Source organism: Neltuma alba, unplaced genomic scaffold (genome assembly GCF_004799145.2).
Source record: "Neltuma alba isolate B1F8T4 unplaced genomic scaffold, ASM479914v2 tig00010926_pilon, whole genome shotgun sequence".
Taxonomy (NCBI): Eukaryota; Viridiplantae; Streptophyta; class Magnoliopsida; order Fabales; family Fabaceae; genus Neltuma; species Neltuma alba.
In genome coordinates, this window is record NW_021635702.1 from 75,924 (window position 1) to 87,877 (window position 11,954).

The following is an 11,954-nucleotide window of genomic DNA, read 5'->3' on the forward strand; positions in this document are numbered from 1 at the left end:
GTTAGATATCTAAAATGTTAGTACTTGTATAAAGTGAGATTGCTCTATAAAATTTAGGAAAAGAAAGTATCTCTTTTTGCAAAAAGGCAACCAAAAAAAAAAGTCTCCAAGGAACTACTATGTATACAAAGCGATTTTTTTTTTTTAAAAAAAACCAATTCTATACTACCTCAAGTCCTAATTATAAAAGCTAGTTGACTAATTTGGGGAGATTAAGAAAAAAGTTTAAGTTAGTTATTTATAACAAATATGTATTGTCTTTTCTAAAATATCCTTACTAATCAAGTGTATTGGCTAAAACTACTATTGTTAGAAGGATTACTTTAGAAAAAAATACATAAATATGAGAGACAATGCGAATTGGGATCTTATATTTAGGATCAAAATAAAAGTTAAACAAGATAATATATTAAGAATCCGAGGTAGTAGTATTTAATATTATTAATTAATAAGAATGAATTATTATTGATATCAAAAACAAGTTTTTTTTTTCCTATACAATTCTCTCTCTTTAATCAAAGCATTGCTCCTAACCAAAGTTTTTTCTATTTTATTACCAAATGTATATTTTAGTTGAAACTAAAAAGCAGAAAAGGTAGGCAGCCTTGCAACTCATGTCCCTCGCCTCTTTCTAATTTCAACTGTAATTTCTCTTAAAATTAAAGATAAATAATAATCTATAATTATAAAAATAATTATTAAATCCAAAGAAAAGTAATTTGATTATGATAGAAGAGAAATTCTTATCCTCACACGTGTTCTAATATAGCCTCCGCGTTTTATTTATGAAAAAATAAATCCAATAATTAAATTGACTTCACATTTTTTTTATGGACATACTCAATGACAAGTGGCACTTTTCATTTGAGTGATTTATATATTTATAAATTGAAATTTCAAATTAATCATAATAAAATTTCAAAAACTAAACGACAAGTGGTACTTTTCGCTCATTATACTCCTAAAATATGTAAGCAACTTCCCTTGAAATCAAGACTAAAATAAATATTGAACATCTGGCCCAATCAAAAAATTAATAAATATATATTTAACAAAAGAAAATAATTTTAAAAAAATCCCTACTCTTGTCAATCCCACTGTCGTCACCCAGGTTGGTACGACTAACCGATGAATGGCAAAAGAAGCAATTTCTTTCTTCCAGTGAACGTTCAAAAAGCTTCCACGTTCATCGGCTATGTATACATCATTTGTAGGATAAGGGAGGATTAATTAGCTTAATGCTCATTTATTTTCGTAGATTATTATGCATTCGATTGTTTGATGATGTTTTGGACTTCCAAGAAATTACTTGAACAATAATAGTCTAACCCACCAAGATTTGACTTTTCGGGCCATATATTTTCACATTTTTAAAGTGTCGGATCAGTACGGGAAGACTTGCCATTGTTGCTGCTTGCTGAATTGTGTTCTTCTTCAAACGTTGGTCCCCAGGCATTCTGAGGTTTGAGGTTTGACCCCTTCCTTTCTTCATCTGTGGATCATGCTTCTTTATCTTACTCTGCATTATTGAATCATTCGAAAACTTGGGATAAAGCTCGTGTTCTTGTTTCCATGTCGTTTTTGCGATTGTCGTTCGTTTTAATTGCAATGCTGGCAAATGCATGGGCTTTGTTTATTTCGTTTCTTTTAATCACATCAAGCATAGATGTATATACGTGATTTCCGTTTCCTTAATTTTTATTGGATGATTAAGGTAAGGGTACGTTTGCATTCAACGGAGAGAATTTGTTTGGTGAGTAATAGTTCTATGTAGTTTCATGGTTTCACTGGATGATTTTGCAGCTATTATGCCATGGTATCAGACTTCAATATTCCATCTTTTTAACTCTTTGCTTGGCGCAGGGATGATGGTTGAAGATGATTTTGTGGAAGAATATCAGGAAACTTACGAGTCTTCAAACATCAAGGTAGAGTTTATGGTTTATGGCTTTATGCTTCGAATAACATAGAGTTAGTAGGCAATTTATTTCCCAAAAAAAAAAACTTAAGCGTAGTTGATACTTGTTTCATATAACGTTCAGAATCTTGATGCGCTTTTTGAGCACAACGAAAAATTGCCAAAAGAACTTTACCTGTGTCTTGTCCTTTGCAACTTTTTAAAAGTCTGTCCCCTTTCATGAAACAAGAATGAAATTTGTGCCTGTTATATATCTACCTTCCATAGCGGGCCTCAACTTTTGTATTGCTTTCTTCGATCAAGCCGACTGAAGAAATTCTTGAGGCTATCCTCTTAAGCAACTCTCAGGATTTTGAATTGAAAGAGATAATCATGACTACTACAATATATGTCTGCTGATGTGTTAATTAGATGCAGTTTCCTGGAAATCATTCTGTAAAAATTATGAATAAATTGCTCTTCAGCCAGTGTATATAATTCTTCTAATCCAACCTTTTGAGAGCAATGAGCAAATGTTGTGTTTTTAAATGCGGGAGCTTAGTGCTTCATTTTGAAACCTTCACCATTTAATAAAACAATTATCCTTTCTGAAAGTTTCTGATAAAGTTTCCATGGAAAGAAAACATATGAGGGATGATTAACACGATTCAAAATTGTATATCCATATTTTACTGTTAGTTTTGGTCATAGGCATTAACAGGCAGGTGTATTACTTTTCTAATCACTATTCCATCCCGACTATAAAGTTGGAACTAGTGAAAGTGTCCCTTCTGGCAATTTATAGAATGTTTACAACCTAGTTGATACTGTTATATAATTCAAATTTAAAAAACCATTTTGGCACTTCTTCCAAAGATTCAGTTAATGACTGCGCAACTTTTCACAATTTTGATGACTTAAGCCCTAACAAAGATTCTATTCTAAACACCCTTTCGTATGTGTACTTAAGGTTGAACCAGGGAAGCCTGCAGCACTTACTTGGCACCGGAAATTAAACTTTGAAGGAAATGCTCCTTCGCAGTTCACCTTAACTTTAAAGGAGACACTTCACATGGTAAGTTTATCAGTGAGATAATGTCAGTATCATCCTCTGATTCTCATTTTTTTATTTTTTTGAAAAAAAAAAAATTTTACCTGTAAAGTCAGAGTTCAGTCTGTAACTGTTTGTATAATGAATGAATCCGCCTTCATCATCTCTTCTAGAGAACTTTAGGCATGGACTTGTTAACAGTCTGCAAGCTTAACTGCCAAGAAGAACATGAAAATGTCTTGGCATTCTCTATCCTGCAGCATCCTAACAATCTGTCCAAATAGGTAGTCATCTTCATGTCAAACCCTTAAAAATCCTAAATATTTATCTTCAGTCACCCCTACTGAAATATTTTGCTGCTTTGTCATTAATCTGGCATTGGTTATTAATGTATTTTAAATGTTAGAAACATTTGTATTGTTAATCAGAAATCATTAGATCATTATTTGATTTGTCAGCTTCCAATTGGTTATCGTCTATGGCGCCATGTTCGAGAAGAAGCTGCTAGAGGAAGGGTAACCTGCTTTTACCAAGGAATATTTATCCCATATTAGTTTTTGGTAGTGAATTTTCCATCTGAATATCTTCTTTAACCCTTTCCCATTTTTGTGTCTCTATCCTTACAGGGAGTGTTGATTGATCCTTTTACTAAACGTCATGTAACATCCTGTCATGGTGTTCCATTAGGTGGTATTGGGTAGGTTTCAACATTTTTATAAGTTTTAATTAATTTTTGTTGCATAGGCCAAGAGATAAGCTGAGGGTCTTAATCAACCAGTCCTATAATATATGAGCCTTTCACTGGTATCTTTAACCCTCTAGGTTATGAATCTAGATTATGCATTTCATTTTGTGTGATTAGAAGAAGAAGTGCGCCTATTATTCCTAGAAAATGACTTCTTTTACTTCTAAAAATTCACTGCGAGGATGCTTGTGTACTGTATTTAGCTAAAGAATGCTGGCAGGGTAAAGAGTTGTTCATGCTTAGTCATGACCAATCCTATAATCACATGCTCTAAGTCAGATGTAAACCAACCCATGAAAATCATTCAGGATTCTAATTTAATTGCTAGAGCCAATTATACATGATTCTAGTCTATCCCATATGATCATTTAATCATTCTTGGTGTTTTTGACAAACTGATCTGCAGTGGAGGAAGCATTGGAAGAAGTTACAAGGGTGAATTTCAGCGTTGGCAACTGTTCCCTGGAATGTGTGAGGAGAAGCCAATTTTAGCTAATCAGTTTTCCGTAAGTTTCATCTGTCCATCTTGTGCAAAATGCTATATTCTTACACATTTTGAACATGACATCTAGGATGCTTGAGCAATTTCCTGCATGTCTATGAAAGTCCATGATATTTATATTGGAAATTACAGAAAGACTAGTCCAGCTATCTGTTCTTAAATTTTGAAGTCTGATTTCAGGATCAGTCTTTTTTGGAGTTCAAGTTTCTAAAAATTTTAGTGTAGGTTGGTAACAGTTTGTTTAATAAGAAATTAACATTCATGATGAAGATGCTTCAACACTTCTTACTGCTAACGATATACCAACTTAAGACATGATTGAGATTGCTGTATCAGGTTTTTGTCTCACGTTCAAATGGTGATAAATATTCAAGTGTGCTACATCCAGGAAAGCCAGATGTTTTGAAGTAAGCCTTTGCGATTTCCATTTAGATGTTGCAATTTATATTTTTTGATGAGTTGGATCTTTTATGAACGTGTCTTGAACTTCATTTGAAGAGAAACATGAGAAATGGGACCAATTTACCAAGTTTTATGTGCCTACGCAGAGAAAATACAGCTTCAGGAATTGGATTGTGGGGCTGGAATCTGAACGGACAGAGTTCTACATATCATGCGTTGTATCCAAGGGCTTGGACAGTATACGAGGGTAAACTAGAAAACATTGCATACTGCCAAGTTCATCTTGTTATTTTCATAAATAATAATGAGTGTGACATTGATCAATTCGTACATTCAAATACAGAACCAGATCCATCATTACAAATAGTTTGTCGGCAGATTTCACCCATCATTCCCCACAATTATAAGGAGAGCAGCTATCCTGCATCAGTTTTTACTTTCACGGTTAGTGATTATCTCCTTAAATTCTTCATTTGCTTAGAAATCATGCACTCAGACTTAATAATAAGCAGTTGCTCTTGTTCCATTCAGCTGAATAATTTTGGCAAAACATCAGCAGATGTCACCTTGCTTTTCACGTGGGCTGTAAGTGATTCTTTTTCTATGCTGTAACAGCTAGAGGCTGTCACTTTTCAATAATTTATTCTTGTCCTATGGCACTGAATGCAAACAATAAGCTGGTTTTAAAGAACTAGATAAATGCAAGGAAGTGGTAATTGCTCATATCATTCGTTGTTTCTGTGTTCATTCAGAACTCTGTTGGAGGACTTTCTGAATACACTGGTCGTCACACAAATACAAAGATGATGTGAGAAAATTGTCACTAGGTCCACCTTTTTTTTTGGCCTATATTTCCATTTAATTCCTTATCTTTTCCATTACTTGCCTCTTGATTATTCTGAGATGCAAGATATTCTATTCTGCTAGGGTGAATGATGGGGTGCATGGTGTGCTTCTTCATCACAAGTAAGTTTAAATTGTTACTGTGTTTTTAAGTGAAGCGGGAAGCAAAAAGCAAACCTGGAATTTGTCATACATTTAATTGATATGTTCTAAATGTAGGACTGCAAATGGGCAGCCTCCAGTCACATTTGCAATTGCAGCAGAAGAAACTGAACATGTTCATGTCTCAGAATGCCCTGTCTTTGTTATATCTGGTGCTTATGATGGGATCTCAGCAAAGGATATGTGGCAAGAAATTAAAAAGGTGAAGGGCATATTGTGCGGTGTACTATTGAAAAATCTTTGTTCAGTATCTTGGTTATTTCAGTACTCATTTAAACCTCCTCTCTTCTCACAGACAATAATTTTTATCAGTTTCGGTGACTAAATTCGTTTCTGAATTCTTTTTCCATGAGCAACTGTACTTTTATCACTTATGTGGAATTTGTTAACATGGAATCAAGTACCAGACTTTTATCATTTATTCTAGTTAAAATGCTTGATGATCTCGTAATGATAGTTATTTTAAGAAATCTCTTTCATTAGTATTAAAATAAATTCATTTTAATGTTGAGAATCAAGCAACTGATTTTTCACCTACGGCTAATGGCTCCCTCAGAAAGTTCTGTAGGCTCCGTAAGAATGTGATTTTCTTCTAGAAATTACACGCGTACATGTATCAGAGAGGGCAGTAAGCATGTAAGCACTAGTATGATTTTTTTGTAATATTTCCAAATGACTGAATTGGGATACTTTTTGTTCTTTTAGCAAGGTTCCTTTGCTCGTCTGAGTTTTCCTGAAGCACCTGTACCTACAGAACCAGGATCATCCATTGGAGCAGCAATTGCAGCCACTGTAAAAGTTCCAGCGGATGCACAACGCACTATCACTTTTTCATTGGCATGGAGCTGCCCTGAAGTGAAGTTTCCCAGCAAAAGGACTTATTACAGGTTGGTTATAGAAGAGTTGTTTGGAAGAATTTTAATGTGAAAAATTATGCACAACTGATGAAGTTTATTTAACAGGCGTTACACTAAATTCTATGGTACTAACAGAGATTCTGCAGCAGATATGGCACATGATGCTATTCTTGGTACATTTATTTGCTGAACTACTTTGAATTGCTTTACTAATATCCGGGTGTATATGTGTATATATTATATTTATGTGGACTTATGAATAAAGGTTTTCTGGATGTTAAATTAGGTGTGATCCCCAATTAACATGCAGAAAGACTTTATCTGTTTGTGTAGTTCCTTGATAAGTTTCTTCAACATTTTTAGTGAATTGGTGGCACAGGGCATAGCCAATGGGAGGCCCAGATAGAAGCATGGCAAAGACCAATTCTTGAGGACAAGAGGTTTCCTGAATGGTAAGCTTGCATACATTATTCAGCATCTGTAGCTACAGGCAAACTCTGAAGTTTTCAAAGAATTCCCTGCAGGTATCCAATCACGCCTTTTTAATGAGCTGTACTATCTAAATTCTGGGGGGACAATTTGGACAGGTATTTACAGTTCATGAAATGCTTCATGCAGTCTGACAGCTAAGTAGCTAAAGTTACTTTGCCTTTTATTTCTTGTGTGAGCATTTCATATATGATTCCTATCATTGTCATCAGTCCTCGTCATTTCATCTCTTCTGCAGATGGTTCACCTCCAGTGCATAGCCTAGCTAGCTTAGGAGGGAGAAAATTTTCCCTGGAGCGTAGTAGATCAAATTCAGGGGAAAAAAATCATACATCAAATCAAAATGATACTGCTATTAACATTCTTGAAAGGTTTAGCTCTGTAGCTGAGCAAATTCACACTCCTCCTGCATCAAATTCTGCATCAGGAGTAAGTCTGCTCCACGATGGAGAAGAAAACATTGGTCAATTCCTTTATCTTGAAGGCATTGAATATCAGATGTGGAATACCTATGATGTTCACTTCTATTCATCTTTTGCACTAGTCATGCTCTTTCCTAAACTTGAACTCAGCATCCAAAGAGACTTTGCTGCAGCGGTAATGATGCATGATCCTGTAAAGATTCAACTTCTAGAAAATGGCCTGTGGGTTCCAAGAAAAGTTCTTGGTGCTGTTCCTCATGATATTGGGCTCAATGATCCATGGTTTGAAGTAAATGGCTATAATCTTTATAACACAGATAGGTGGAAAGACCTGAATCCAAAATTCGTTCTCCAGATTTATAGGGATGTGGTTGCCACTGGCGATAAGAAGTTTGCACAGGCTGTTTGGCCATCTGTTTATGTTGCAATGGCTTATATGGACCAATTTGACAAGGATGGTGATGGAATGATTGAGAATGAAGGCTTCCCTGATCAAACTTATGACACATGGTCTGTGTCTGGTGTAAGTGCATATAGTGGTGGACTGTGGTTAGCAGCACTACTAGCTGCATCAGCCTTGGCACATGAAATCGGTGACAAGGGTTCTGAAGATTATTTCTGGTTCAAGTTTCAGAAAGCAAAAACTTCATATGAAAAATTATGGAATGGCTCTTACTTCAATTATGATAGCAGCGGTGGATCTTCAAGTTCATCCATTCAAGCTGATCAATTAGCAGGACAATGGTCTGTTTTATTTTTGTCTTTTGAAAATTATATCCTCTTGAATGAGCGTCTTCAGCTTCAATAGAACTCCTAAACTACTTTTTATGGTTGCCATGGTTGATTCCGCCACATTAACTCTCCTTTGGTCACTTCGAATTTAATTTTTTGGCCAACCAATTTGAATTTAAGCTAAAATCCAAGTTACCTGACCAAACTGTTGTGTTTGTATATCTTCACAAGTTGAAGTATAAGTTGGTGTAACATTTTCCCCCCCCAAAAAAAGACGTTGGAAAGGATCCATTATGAGATGTTTTGAGGGTTTGGCTGTGAATAAAAGTTTGATGGCAGTAAATTCGCTTGGTAGATTTTACCTAGTTTCGTACAAAAATGTTATGTCGAAAGTCTAGCTGTTTCTATCTGAAATTGAACATTCAACCGAAGAAACTGAAAGCATCTAACCAATGTTGACATAAATATTGAGTTTTTGAACCCTGGTTTATCCTCAGGTGTTGCGGATGTGGTTATTATTCCTTGGCAGTATTTAAGATGAAATCATGACTTATTCTTTGCCTTCCTGCAGGTATGCTAGAGCGTGTGGTCTTCCACCAATTGTTGACTCAAACAAAGCTAGAAGTGCACTTCAGATGGTTTATAATTACAATGTTATGAAAGTAAAAGATGGGAAACGGGGTGCTGTGAATGGGATGTTGCCTGATGGAAAAGTTGATATGTCATCGATGCAATCCAGAGAAATATGGTCTGGGGTCACATATGCTGTAGCTGCAACAATGATCCAGGAAGATATGATTGATATGGCCTTTCAAACTGCCAGCGGAGTATATGAAGCTGCATGGTCGGATGCTGGGCTTGGGTAAGCATATTTTTCTGTCATCCTAAATGCATTTTTCCTTTCTGCAAGTGAGGGAGTGTAAATTTAAACCAAAGACCTCTTGCTAACTATCCATATCTAATGATCTACTAACTAGTACGAGTTATGTTCTGCTGAAGGTCGGTGCTTGAGCAACTGAGCTAAGTTGTGAAATTTGGTTTACTTGAGTAATTGGAAATTTTCTTCCATTTACTTCATTTTCAAACAAATTTTCCTTGCATCTGTTGCCAAATTTAGGCTTTTGCTCTCACTTGCCCTCACTACTTAAGTCCCCCGCTGCTGAAGTTGATAGCCATCTGGTCCCGCCCACCCCCCCGGGTGGGTAGTTATTTCTTGTTTTCTGACTTCACCTATTGAAAGACACTATCATTATAGTACTTCCAAAACACCTCTCTCTAATTTTTCCTGAAAAGCATGTGCTCTTAAGTTTGGAGAATTTTAAATCTATTTGTGTTGAAGGGGAGCCTTGGAGCAACTAGTCAAGTTGTCGCCCTGTCACCGAAAGGTCATGGGTTTGAGCCACATAATCAGCCTCTTGCCTACATTAGATCCTATGGAATTTTCCTCAGACCCATTGTGAGCGCGGGATGCCTTGTGCCCTGGGCTGCATTTTTTTTGTTTTTTTAAATTTATTTGTGTTGACAATGTTAATTGCTAGCACTGTCAGTTATAGGATATGCAGCTGCTTGAGCCTGAAACTTTGTTAATTTGAATTAACCATGACGATAAACTAAGGAGGTGACTGATCGAATCTTTGTGGTAGGCTTTACCTCAAATTATTACTTCAAAATGAAGCTAGACATTATTTCTTTTTTAACTTGGTTGTATGTTGGATTCTGACCTTGCCTGAGCATGAACAGTATATAAGACAACCTCAATGACATGTTGCCTTAATATTTGGGCCTGAAATAGGTCCTTTTTAAAATTTTAGTACTGGAGTTTGGTTTCATAATTTTATGGTTTAAACGGTTAGTTGTAGTTGAGCCCTAGTGATTTGGCAAATAATTTAATTGTCCGCATTAGGGTTTAAAGTGCATAATTGAACCCATTGTGATTTGTTATGTTACTACTTCTATTTTCCATCCAAATTTTAACAGAATTAAAGGATTTTATTGTTCAAGTCCGTTCTACTTGTGCTCAAATGTTATTGTCAGGGTCAATTAGACGGTTTCAATTTCTATATGTCAACTTAAATCATCGTTTAACATATTTATACGACTAAGAGACAATTGTAAGGATGATATAACTCTGATGATGAAATTCTTCATTGGTCATTTAATGTTGACTTATTTTTTCTATTAAATTAAAATCAAACATATCACGTGGTGGTTAAATGGGAATGGAACAAGCTAAAGAGGTGTTGAATGACACACTTTGAACTGCTGAGAGATATCGATGCTAGTTTTTGAACAAACCACGTGGGATTCAATTGTTATTTACCCTTCTCACTATGAAGATAAGTTGTTTCATGTAATTTTTTCATATCTCATTGAGGTACTTCTTTTGATCTATCAGAGCTATTGTCAAACATACCACTTGGGTCAGACTACATGAGATTCCACTGTCATTTACCCTTATTACTATGAAGATGTGTTCGCTTTCGTGTAATCTTTTCATATCTCCCTGAGATATTCATGTTTGATCAATTATATCTAGTCTATTCAAATATCCCTTGGTGGGTAGATGGTAAAGGAATAAACTATAGGTGTTGAATGACATACTATAAAGTACTGAGCATCAGCAAATTCCAGATCAGACTACTGGGTGTTACTGTCATTTTCCATTATTACAATGAATATGGGTTCTACCTCATATACTTTTTTCATATCTTGTTGAGGTCCTTCTGTTTGATCAATTATTGCTATCCCTGTCAAACTAATCACTTGGGGGTTGAATGTTTAATTGTTAATGCAATAAACTACAGAGATGTTAAATGGAAAACTTCAAACTACTGAGAAAAAGTTAATTTTTGAACCAAACCACGTGGAAATCAACCGCTAATTACTCTTGTTAATATTTGTTGTTTCATCTAACTTTTTCATATCTCATTGAGTTCCTCCCATTTGATTAATTGTAGCTATTCTTTCCAAACTCCCGAAGCCTGGACCACCGAAGATGAATACAGATCTCTGTGTTACATGCGCCCTTTAGCCATATGGGCAATGCAGTGGGCCTTGTCAAGAACAAAACAAATGGACTATGAAAGTAAATCTGATGAGAAGGAAGATGCATGGTTTAGATACCATGATGATGGGTTCGCAAGAGTTGCTCACCTTTTAAAGGCGCAAGAGGAGGCATCACCAAGGAGTCTGTTTCAGGTTATATTTGATTACACTTGCAAGAGGATGCTATAAGCATGGCTTCATTTCATTGGCTTCTTTGTACCATGTGTATAGAATGTGTATGATCCTGTCTTGTCTTGGTGGGAAAATGACCTTCATTTTGAGTAAACATGTCCTTTTAATTAATTTGGATGGTTCAGATCTGTTTAAAGTAATTTGATCTATTTTTTTTATGAAAGAAATAATTCTTTACCATCCAAATTAATTTGGCGGCCAAAATCGACTCAATATGAGCCATTTTCCTGTCAGTGATTAGAAAAATTCTTATAAACAAATTTTTCTCATCATTGTATCCTTATTGGGTCCTTTAATTGGAGTTATCCTATTTGTTTGATAGCCAGTACCACCTTGTACATTATTGGGACAGTGAAGCAATTATAAGCGTAGTTGGTTTGGGTGTAAAATAAGATGGCTTGTTTTCCTTCTTTAAGTTTGGTTTATGTGGATAAATTAATTGTGAAATAATAGGCATATATGACAAAAGCAGGACACAAAAGCTGCCACACAACAATTGGTGCCTGACACAATATGAAGAACCTCAATAATTTCCCAGAAAGCCTAAGGTAAGCCATTCACTGAAAGGAGAGAGAGAGAGAATTACAGTCAAGTTCTGAGAAAGAGAAATAATTA

The 11,954-nt window shown here is 35.4% G+C and overlaps 1 pseudogene; it reads left to right on the plus strand.

Moving 5' to 3' along the window:
• The first annotated feature begins 1,734 nt into the window (after nucleotides 1-1,734).
• LOC114760007 (non-lysosomal glucosylceramidase-like) lies at nucleotides 1,735-11,754 on the plus strand (annotated as a pseudogene).
• The last annotated feature ends 200 nt before the right edge of the window (nucleotides 11,755-11,954 follow it).